Raw genomic sequence first — 9,354 nt, 5'->3', positions numbered from 1 at the left:
AGAATCGAGGGGAAGTTCCTAAAATCCATCTAAACATTACCCATTGGTGAATGAGTGCTGCGCTGGATTAACCTATGTATTAACCTTCAGCCGCGTTTTTATCGTTTTAATGCCATTGAACACGACTTTTGATCAGAATAACAGCTAAGGTGAGACGATCTCCCGTGAATGCTCCGTAATGCTACGTGTTGTGACGTCTGTGTTTGCTTCCCCTGTCGCGAGTTCTGATTGCTCAGTGATGATACTAATACCTATAGAATCTGTGGAATCTCAGCTTTAATCTGATATCTTGTATGTGCAGTTACGATAAGTAATAAGGGTATTTTTACCTTGAGTTCTGTGCTAAGTGCGTTAGCATTTTTTCGCTCAGGGCTCATTTAGACGCTTCTTGTGAGACTTGTGTTTTGTTTCGGTAAACAATGGGGTATGGGTATGACACATTAATAGGTTTTTAAATATTAAGAAGCCCTGAGACACAGTTTCGTGAAAATAGGGGGGCTCTCGGGCTTAACAGGTTAATACTTTTATATGCATGCTTTAGGTAACATTAAGCTGTCTTTGGCTCTTTTCTGCTGTAACAATGTACATTTCCTCTCTGTGGGACTAATAAAGGTATTCTGATTCTGATCTGAATGTTATTATTGTTATTATCACATGTTTTTAATGTATCTAGTTTTAGATGAATTTATTTGTATTTTTTTCTTTTGTGCTTTTATACCACATGTTGCTGGTTGTGTTTGCTGACACCTGACTATATGGACGGAGACAACATGAAGCTTTCTCTCCTGAGGGGACTGACAACAACAAATACCCAACTACAACACCTGGGCAGAAATAATACATTTACAATTGTGAATAATGTTTGATATCCTGATGGTAAACCCGTCTTACCTTAATGTTCGTTACTTGGGACGGTTGAAACACACAGGCTCTTCCTCTCTCTGCATCCTTCTCTTGTTTGTCCTTCAGTGATCCATTGTCAGGGGCGTAGCACAAAACTCCGGGCCCTATACATAAGCTGTCTCTGTGGGCCCCCTTCCTCTCTTGATCCATGTTTTTCTTGCATCTTTTGAAGTGTATTTACAAATGATTGAGCCAACAACTGTACACATGAATCTGTAGCGGTTATTAGGGTAGTCACTAATGAAATAAAGTAGAACTGAAGTATAAGTAGTAATAATAGTGGTAACTGCTACAAATGATAGCTTGGAATAACTTCTATATGAGCTCACCTGGTCTCATCATCAGGAAATGAGGGATCTGCGCTGCTCCACTCTCTGGCTCTTTCTGAAACTAAGGGCCATGTGTTTCATGATGTTAAGCTTTGCTCATTGTTATGTCATACGATATATTAATTAATGATACTGATTAATTCAATGTATACAATGTAAATATGCTCCACACTAGATTCCTGGCAGACTGCATTCATCTAAACAACTGCTTAAACCATTCCTAAACTGTGTTTGTTGTGCTCACCTTTCTTCTGAAATAAATGTATCATCATAAAGTGGCCAAAATCTGATCAGCTCATTTTCAGACAGGTTTTTATATAAATGGATCAGGACAAAAAGTGAGAGAATATTTTTTCCTGAAACTTTCAGAATCTCTTTACACAGAGGGAACACATGTTGATGCAGAAAAGACGTGAAAAAGTAGATTTTGCATAATAGGTGACCTTTAAATCCGAAAGAAAAGGCCGAACCATGAACACATTGACGTTGGGAGGACTTGTTGCATGACTTCAGTTCATGCTGGCCCTTGAAAGGCCTCCCAGAGGGCAGAAGTTGGTGCTCCTGATGTAAGACATGTGAAGAGTCCGGGGTGATTTAGTCAGACAGTCTGAGGGTTCAGTTAATGCAGCTGTTTAGGAGTTTTCCACAGAGTGACTAACCACCTCGGAGCAGATCCTGAGGAGCCGTACTGTCCCAGCTTTAAGTCGAACTGACAGGCCAGTGAACCAGAATGAGCCTCCGTACTGCAGGACGCTTTCAATGATGGAGAGGAAGAACAAACTGAGCCCTTCCTTACTATCTCCTAATGACTTTAGCCTCCTTAATGAGGCCCTATTACGCTTTGTGTTTTATTTTTTTCAAGATTCAAGGCTTTTATTGTCATTTGTACATAGCTACAGTTTAGTTATGACAAAGAAATTCTTAGATCAAAGGCTCCTCCAACAGTGCAACACAATAAAACAGTGCAAGTAAATAAAATAAAATGTTCTCTTTCCTGTAGTGTGTTATAGGTTTTAGTGCATTGAAATGGTCTGAAAAGGCTAAAATCCTTAAATTCCCTCCAGAAGGAGTTTCTCTCCAAAACAATACAAAAATAAAACCTGAAAATTAACAAAATATGTCCTCTTTAGGTTCACACACGGGAAACAAAGGGGAATTGCCACAGCTATTGAGCAATCAAACTATTTGTATTGGTCCAAACGTCGCCCTGAAAATGAGCACTTAGTACTGTTAAAGGTAGGGTAGGTAAGTTTGAGAAACCGGCTCGAGATCACTAGAATTTGAAAATACACAACCGGAGAAAATCTGCCACTTCCTTATAGAGCCCCTCCTCCAACACACACGAACGCGCACACGACCAATGAGGGCACGAGATAAGTTTGTGCACAGATGGAAGGCTGACAGGCAGGTAGGCCATCCAGTTATTTTAGCCGGGCCGGCTAAAATGATTGGTCGTACTTTTTACAGTACTACGGCTTCCACAGATGACATTTTTTTATGGATTTTTTGTCAAAGCACTTAAGATATTCATTGCTATCGGGATGTTAAGAGCATTCCATGGAATATAACAAAAAGTGTATCTCGAGCCGGTTTCTCAAACTTACCTACCCTACCTTTAAAACGTATATTTTGCTGAGATAATTCCTGTTGTTCAGATGTATGGAAACTGATGTTATCAAGGCAAAGTGCTTCTTTGACTGGGAGTGGGTTTAGTAGAAAAACATCATATTCACACATACTGAAATTATATCATACAGACGATACAGAGATGTTTTTGTGGTTGTTGTGGCTCCCTTTGAAAATGAATCTGAATAAAAAAATGTATATCTATAAAAGTTGATATAACACCACTGCTCACCCTGTGGCTTCCTCATGAAACTTTAACATTCGCTTTCATAAACTTTGAGAGTATGGCAGGATTTTATCTCCCAACTGTTCGCTGGATTCTGTCTACGATTCACGGACGGGATTCATTTGTGATCCTTTTTTTGGAAAGGTTTCTTGTGATATATATTTTAAACGGTGCACTTCTTACACCACTTTACATCACGTACCCTTTGGAAACAGTTAGCTTTCATCCAATATTTTAAATAATCATCTAAGGGTCGGCGCTAGTTGATCCTTTCTGCACATTTAATTTCCTTTCTCAGTGTGACTCTGAATTACCCCCGAAAATCTGATTAAATTTGCATGTCTTGTTTTACTGTTAGATCTATCAGAGTGCTTTAAAAAATTAATAAGAAGTGAAGCAAAAGTCAGAGAGGCAGAGAGCGAGAACAAGTAGCGCAGAGGCTGACTTTGAAAGAGTTTAATGAAGTTCTGAGAGTGAATGAAGAGGCAGTTGTGAGGCGGGTCAAGTGGAGCTGAAGTGAAGACGACGGTACATTTGATGTGGAGATAACAGGATGAGCTGACACTCCGATGACTGCTGCTGCCGACTGGGAGACTGAACACATTTAATGAATACAGAGAGTTTTCACTTGGACAGACTCCATTTTGTCAACACAATTGCTTTTCTTCTGCAAATGCAGCACAGCCCAGAAGAAAGTGTCAGAAGGTTTGGGGGTAAATGTCACTTTAGGAACGATTGCAAAGTTAAATAAACTTCCGATTGCCCTGCAGTTGTGTAAGAGAATATGGTATTGCAAAACTGATATGATACTGCAAAGAGACCTTTATTTTAAAATGGCACTATTATGCTTTTCGGGGTTTACCATTTACCGTAATGACATCACTATGTAACACTTGTGCTTCTCTTGGAAAGCACTTCAACACATTGTACGTGATAGGCTAAGGGGCGGGACATCTCTAAGCGGTTGACCACTCCCAACAGAGCCGGCCAGCTAACCAATCAGAGCAGACTGGGCTCTGGTTTCAGACGGAGGGTGAAAAGAGGTGCTGCAGCACAGGCAGTATGAGAAAAATAAAGAGCTTTTTGAACATTACAGCATGGAGACAACATTCAGAGGAAATTGTGGGTGGTATATTTCAAATGAAAACGTACATAAAAATGTAATAATGTCATTTAGTCTAAGTCCTACTGTTTGAAGAGGCATTATGGGTCTAACTATACCAGAACAAGTTTTAAATTCAAGAAAATTGGCAGCTTAGCTATCAGTAATGAGTTGTTTTTATGGGCTGCAGAAACAAAAATGTCTGAGGAAAGATTGGGCTCTGAGTCGGCGCATCACTTGTGTGTTCTGCCTTTTCCATACATGTATAGTATGTATTTAAAAAAGCTAAGGAACCAAGCAAATACAGTGCAAGTGAAAGTGGAAGATTTCAGTTGTTATTGTAGTTTTTACATAAAGCAATTGTGACATTTTTAACACAACAAATCGAAAACTAGTTCAATGATAATGACTGAGGTGAGACCAAAATGTTCTAGTGAATTACATTCAGCAATAACAGAAAAGTGAAATTCAACTTATAGATGATTCTTCAATGAGCACATTTGGAGAGTAGATAGAATAAAAAGGCATGTATATATCTCAATTAACTTCTGAAGAAATCTTTTTGTCTCTAAATGTTGCTATAACACCATTACTCATGAAACTTTTACATTTACAGTCACGAACGATGAGAATTCAGCAGGACATTATCTCCCAACTGTTCATTGGATTAGCTTTATGACAACAGATGGGATTTATTTCTCTCTATGATTGTTTTTTTGTGGTGTTCCAACGAGAGCATTTGGAGAGTAGATAAAATATGCTTGTGAACATTTTCCTCAGAGAATTAGTCAGTTAAAGTGTAACGACCATAGATGCAACAACAAGTTTTACTGAACTAACTGCAGGAATAAATGTTTGATGAGTTCATTTAACTCCCGGATAATTCAGGTTACGATAAAAAAGAGCCAGTAAAGCAGTCAGAGAAGAGATTTGAAGATGGCAAAAACAACTATTCTGGTGAAAGCATTTCAACAAATGAATAATTACCTGGCAATAAAGAAGTTTTGAAATCGTTTTTTTTCAGTCAAGGTGGTAACTGCACATAAAACAAGTGATGATGGCTTTCCAAGAAACACATAAAAGCAAGCTGCTGCTCTGAATCTGTATCCTGTAAGCTTTGGATGTCAGCTAAATTGAATCTGATGTTATGATGAAGCAAATTATCTGCAATTAAGGCCCCGTCCACACGGAGACGATTTCAGATTCATCCGTTAAAGTTTTTTATCGTATAGACGGTTCTTCCACACGAAGCCGAAACGGAGCCGCGGTTTCGGAGCTCGAAACCAATAAACTTTTAAACCGGCTCCCAAAGTGGGTAAGTCTGGAGACTAAACGGCTCCGTGTGTACGCCCTATACGACCTTTTTCTGAATCGATGACGCCATAGCCCCGCCTCTCCCCACCTCTCCCGTGTTATTGCTGATGCGTTTCGCCAACAACAACAACAATGGCGGATCACAGGGTTGCGTTCGTGCTCCAGACGCTACCGACCATGATACCTTGTTTGTTTGTTTATACCTTATGCCCATGCTCGGGGGGTCTTATTCGCTGCTTTTGGTGTATTTTGTGGCGGAAGTGCAGCGCCACTTACAGGCCCGGCATATGTACTACAGCGTCTCCAGCGGTTTTGAACAGTTTCGTTTGGACGGACACATTTCTTGAGCCTATTCCGTGTGGACGGAAGACTTTTTTGAAATCGACTTCGGTTCGAAAATCGGTTTCGTCTCCGTGTGGACGGGGCCTAAAACTCTTGCTTTGAAAACAGTTGCCGCAATCAATATAACCAGAGCACCAAACTCATTTAATCTTAATATGTTTAGTAGTGGGTAGTGAGGCAAACCCCTGCAGAAAGGTTCTGTATGAGGAAAAATGGCTTAAGACTTTTTCAAAAATGATTTGCTTGATTTCCAAAACAAGGCTTAATATCAATAAAACTCATGCAAATAATGCTTTGAATATAACATTCTCTCCTCCAGAAAGTCCTCCTGTTTGACTATATATATTTATCTTTTCTTGAATATCATTTACCTCTGTTATGTATTTGTTAGTTTATTTGTTTGTTTATTTATTAGTCGTTTTATGATTTAGTTTTTTAAATAATTTAGTTTTTGGGAGAAGGGGTGGGATTAAATAAGTGTAAACTTCTTCCCACCCCTTTTCGGATGTGTAATTAAGTAGCTCATTTGTTTATACATAACTTAGAATCAGTAATATTTTTGTATATCAATTTGACACTGCTTACGTTTGTATTGTATAATAATTCTCATGTTACATTTTTGTATTATTATTGTTGTACACATTTGAAATAAATCTAATCAAATCCAATCAAAATATATGACTTGCTGTTTTTATTTCCCTGCAGTCTCCCTGTCTGTTTGTTTCCGCCTCCATTTCCGATTCCCTCTGAGAGTCTGATTCTCTGGGTGACGGCCCATTCCTCTCCGGCACTTGTTTGCATCCCTGCATCTTTGCCACAGTGTGCAGCATGTCCTCATTACTAAAACATCAGCGTGTTGCATTAATGCGCCCTGACAGCGCTGCATGCCTCCATTGATGTATGTTTAACTTGACATTTCTCCAGGACCAAGAGCTCCCTGTCTCGACACCATAGGGAGAATCCGTTTGTTTTTCATCCGTCTCTCCCCCTGACATCTGTGATCTGTTTGGACCCCATTTACTCAAGTACTATACTTATTGATGGGAAAATACTGAATTTTATCTTCTAATATCAGAGTATACATGATAGCAAAGGCCCTACGTAGCTTTGTACGTAACCAGATGTATGATTACCTAGAAGAGCATCAGGACTGTTTTAGGCATATGATGTGATTAACATGGAGATAGACATATGACTGTCATGTTTATTGCTTACGCAGTCCTTAGCTAATCTGAACTAATGTCAGAATACTGCTTTGAACTAGTATTCTTCCATCTTGTTGACTGTAACACCCTCTCTTGTATATCAGCATATCAAAGACTCTACTCTGGGAACTATTTGTCCCACGCAGCTCTGTGTGTGATGACTACTTCCATTCTTGCAAGGATAATAAATACATGTATCCTGATATTGAAGACCAAGCCGGTGACCAGTGATATTTTTTATATAAAGTTTAAGTATGTTTAAGTATTTCCTTGCCATGCTACTCTGCTCCACTACATTTCAGAGTGGGTCAGTGCACTCTTTACTTGACTGCATAATTGTGACATATTACTTTTTACATTAAAAGAAAACTAGGACAGACACATTGTGAAACGGTTGCAGTTTTAAACATGTGGTTGATGTTGTGAATTGGGACAAATATCCTTCGTTAGTTATAGGAAAAGATCACTGCAAGGATAAAATGTGTATGTTTGTTATGTCACATAAACACGCTTTGCAAGTTGATGCCACGAAAGTTTTAAATAGGTCAACGTTGACTTTTAGTTTGACATTGGACATGATTAGCGGTATCCTATGCACCCCCCATCTCCTCCGTTTGGAGATTGTTTTTTTGCTACGTAAACAGATTTTTGCCACTATAGGTCAACACCTGTCAACAAGCAGAAATATTGTTCGTAACAAGCTGCTCACAGAGATAAAATATACAGCCATTTTTGGATGGATGACAGTCTTTTTAAAACCATATTTCATGCTTTTATGATATGCAGTACATCACAACTATTCTAAATAAATTGCCTAACATTGAAGAACTAAACCTTATAATGCTCTTACATATATTTGATACTGATAGAAAGTATTCTATAATAATAAAACACTGTGAAAGTAGTCATAAGGACTTTCAATAATACTTTTAGATACCTTTAGATAAGGACCTTTATCTGATTTGAGTTGTTTAGACATGTAATTCTACTTGCAATTAAGTAAAAGTAAAGCGAGTCTCCACACACTGTATCCCAACACCTCTTATATCACTGCTTAAGGGTCTTTCTGCTACTTTCTTACATCGATACTCCATAGTTGAATAACTAAGTATTTGTTGTGTCTCGTAAAATCTATTAAGATAATGTATTTAGTTCAGTCTTGTATCCTGTTTTATTTTGTAGTAACCTCTCCTTCTTGTTGCAGATCACCTCACTTCCTCCCTCTGTGTGTTTTCCCTCCACTGTGGTTGTCGACCCCGCCCTAATTGTCTGCACCTGTGGCCCATAGCCTGTCTATATATAGTTCCTGGGTGTTTCTTAATGTTGAGGACGCTTCCTTGGTAGGACATGTCTTCCGAGTCACTTCCTTCAGAAGCGAGGCAAGAATTCGTAGGATAACATATCGTATCTTAGTGAATCTTGCTGTTGTGTTTCTGAATTAAGCGACAGAAGAGTTTCGAGGGTGAGGTTAGTTTCTGGTGGGTTGTGACCATGATAAACGGATTGAGCTTGTTCAGCTGTTCAAGCACATTTTGGACAACCTCAAGACATCCAACACTGACACTGACACATTTATCTTTGCAACTGAAGCCCTGACTTGGGATTTTTATTATTTTCATTTTCTTGAAGTGCTCTCTAAAATATTCTGCCGCCAAAGTGATGCAATAAGAAAATGCAGAGACAATGTGATAGGTTCTTCAAAAGGACGGTGATTGATATGTGAACGTAAGGCACACTCTGCGCTTCATTTCAACAACAACTGCATCCTTACTCAATAACAGATCAGTGACAATCTAATGCTGCCATTTGCTGCATTACTTCATCTGCAGCTACTCAACATATATTTGCAATTCTTCCTCAAGACAGCTTGACACTCAGATGGAGCTGGATGGATGCAGACAGATTTCAAATTATCTGGGAAAACATTCAAAATTGAAACAAGGACCGACTACAGATTGAGAGAAATCCTTAAACCAGTCGGACATTTTCCATCACGAACAATAGATGCAGAAGAATAATAAGCAATACACCCAGGAATACACACTATTGTAATCACAATTTTAACATTTAACAAATTATATTTGTGTTACCTATCATAGATGAAGTATTTCTCATAATGTAACAGCAAAAAGTGGTCAAATCTGGTGCCGAGGATAAACTTAAAGTGGACCTATCATGCTTTATTTGAATAATATAGTGTAGGACCATACCTATATAAGGCATATTTATACCTTTTTTTTTTTTTAAATACCAAACAGATCATGCATTTTAGCCATGCCTCATTTTGCTCAATTTGACATTTTTTAG

This window comes from Trematomus bernacchii, unplaced genomic scaffold (assembly GCF_902827165.1).
Source record: "Trematomus bernacchii unplaced genomic scaffold, fTreBer1.1, whole genome shotgun sequence".
Taxonomy (NCBI): Eukaryota; Metazoa; Chordata; class Actinopteri; order Perciformes; family Nototheniidae; genus Trematomus; species Trematomus bernacchii.
This window is presented reverse-complemented; position numbering follows the sequence as displayed.